Raw genomic sequence first — 2,920 nt, 5'->3', positions numbered from 1 at the left:
TTTTAATTAACTAATTGTTTCAAAATTCAATTATAATTTATTTCTTCTTTTAATTTTCGAAAATCACTAACTCCTTTTCAAAAATTATTTTCCAAAACCTCTCTCTCTCATCTCCTTCTATTTATTTATTCATTTACTCACATCTCTGCTCTCCTCACCCTTGTGTTTCTTTCTTTACATTACATTCTTTTCTTCTTCTTTTCTTCTACTCACACAAGGACCTCTATACTGTGGTAAAAAGGATCCCTATTATTATTTTTCTGTTTCCTCTTTTTTATATGAGCAGGAGCAAGGACAAGAATATTCTTGTTAAAGCAGATCCAGAACCTGAAAGGACTCTGAAGAGGAAACTAAGAGAAGCTAAATTACAACAATCCAGCAAGCACCTTGGTGGATCCATTCACCTAAAGAAAACGCCTGCAGAAGCTCAAGAACTCATTGACATAGTTGCTAATAACCAGTTCATGTTCACTTCTGAGAGGAATCCTGTGGGTAATGGGACGCCTCAGAAGAAGGGAGTTCTTGAAATTGATACTCTGAATGCCATATTGGCTCAGAACAAAATATTGACTCAGCAAGTCAATATGATTTCTCAGAGTCTGAATGGAATGCAAGCTGCATCCAACAGTACTCAAGAGGCGCCTTCTGAAGAAGAGGCTTATGATCTTGAGAACCCTGCAATAGCAGAGGTGAATTTCTTAGGTGAACCTTATGGAAACACCTATAACCCATCATGAAAAAATCATCCAAATTTCTCATGGAAGGATCAACAAAAGCCTCAACAAGGCTTTAACAATGGTGGAAGAAACAGGTTTAGAAATAGCAAGCCTTTTCCATTATCCACTCAGCAACAGACAGAGAATTCTGAGCAGAATCCATCTAGCTTAGCAAATTTAGTCTCTGATCTATCTAAGGCCACTATAAGTTTCATGAATGAGACAAGGTCCTCCATTAGAAATTTGGAGGCACAAGTGGGCCAGCTGAGTAAAAGGATCACTGAAATCCCTCCTAGTACTCTCCCAAGCAATACAGAAGAAAATCCAAAAGGAAAGTGCAAGGCCATTGAAATGACCATCATGGCCGAATCCAAGGAAGAAGGGGAGGACGTGAATCCCAAGGAGGAAGACCTCCTGGGGCGTCCAGTGATCAATAAGGAGTTTCCCTCTGAGGAACCAAAGGAATCAGAGACTCAACTAGAGACCATAGAGATTCCATTGAACCTCCTTACACCATTCATGAGCTCTAATGAGTATTCCTCTTCTGAAAAGAATGAGGATGTTATTGAAAAGCAAGTTGCCAAGTTCCTTGGTGCAATCATGAAGCTGAATGCCAATTTATTTGGTATTGAGACTTGGGAAGATGAACCTCCCTTGTTCACCAATGAACTAAGTGATCTGGATCAACTGACATTGCCTCAGAAGAAACAGGATCCTGGAAAGTTCCTAATACCTTGTACTGTAGGCACCATGATCTTTGAAAAAGCTCTGTGTGACCTTGGTTCAGGGATAAACCTCATGCCCCTCTCTGTAATAGAGAAACTGAGAATCTTTGGGGTGCAAGCTGCTAAAATCTCATTAAATATGGCAGACAATTCAAGAAAATAGGCTTATGGACAAGTAGAGGACGTGTTAGTAAAGGTTGAAGGCCTTTACATCCCTGCTGACTTCATAGTCCTAGATTCTGGGAAGAATGAGGATGAATTCATCATCCTTGGAAGACCCTTCCTAACCACAGCAAGAGCTGTGATTGATGTTGACAGAGGCGAATTAGTCCTTCAATTGAATGAGGACTCCCTTGTGTTTAAAACTCAAGGTCATCCTTCTGTAAACATGGAAAAGAGGCACAGTAAGCTTCTCTCAAAACAGAGTCAATCAGAGCCCCCACAGTCAAACTCTAAGTTTGGTGTTGAACTCCCATATCCAAACTCTAAGTTTGGTGTTGGGGAGTCTCAACAATGCTCTGAACATCTGTGAGGCTCCATAAGAACCCACTGTCAAGCTATTGACATTAAAGAAGCACTTGTTGGGAGGCAAACCAATTTTTATTTATCTAATTTTAATTTATTTTTATTGTTATTTCATGTTTTATTAGGTTCATGATCATGTGGAGTTACAAAATAAATATAAAAATTGAAAACGGAATCAAAAACAGTAGAAGAAAAATCACACCCTGGAGGAGGATTTCACTGGTGTTTAAACGCCAGTAAGGAACATCTGTCTGGCGTTCAATGCCAGAACAGAGCATGTTTCTGGCGTTGAACGCCAGAAACAAGCAGCATCCTGGCGTTCAGACGCCAGAAATACACATTGAAGAAGAGCTGGCACTGAACGCTAGAAACAAGCATCTGGCTGGCGTTCAACGCCAGAAATATGCTGCATCTGGGCGTTGAACGCCCAGAACAAGCATCAATTCGGCGTTTAAACGCCAGAATTGCATGAAAAGGCATTTTACATGCCTAATGGGTGCAGGGATGCAATTCCTTGACACCTCAGAATCTGTGGACCCCACAGAATCATCTCAGCATTTGTGGACCCCACAGGATCCCCACCTACCACTACTCACTCTCTTCCCTCTTCTCAATGTTCATCCTCTCTTCCCAATAAACACTCTTCCCCAAAACTCTTCACCAATCACCTCAATCTCTCTTCCCTATCACAACTTCACCACTCACATCATCCACTCTTCCCCATAAACCTACCTCATAAACTCCACCTACCTTCAAAATTCAAAATCAATTTCCCACCCAAAACTCACCCTTATGGCCGAATACACCTTTCCCTCCTCTCCTCCATATTTTCTTCTTCTTCTTCCTCTATTCTTTCTTCTCTTGCTTGAGGGCGAGCAAAATTCTAAGTTTGGTGTGGTAAAAGCATAAGCTTTTTGTTTTTTCCATTACCATTGATGGCACCTAAGACTGGAG

The 2,920-nt window shown here is 40.9% G+C and overlaps 1 long non-coding RNA gene across 1 annotated transcript in view; it reads right to left on the bottom strand.

Moving 5' to 3' along the window:
* Positions 235–2,920, bottom strand: part of LOC110262932 — a 16,118-nt gene continuing 13,432 nt past the window's right edge. The window contains exon 4 of the long non-coding RNA XR_002347944.1: positions 235–246. This is a non-coding gene — a long non-coding RNA (uncharacterized LOC110262932). The remainder of the gene's footprint in view (positions 247–2,920) is intronic.

This window comes from Arachis ipaensis, chromosome B05, assembly GCF_000816755.2.
Source record: "Arachis ipaensis cultivar K30076 chromosome B05, Araip1.1, whole genome shotgun sequence".
Lineage (NCBI taxonomy): Eukaryota > Viridiplantae > Streptophyta > Magnoliopsida > Fabales > Fabaceae > Arachis > Arachis ipaensis.
Note: the sequence above shows the minus strand (reverse complement) of the source record. Positions and strands in the feature narration are given on the sequence as shown.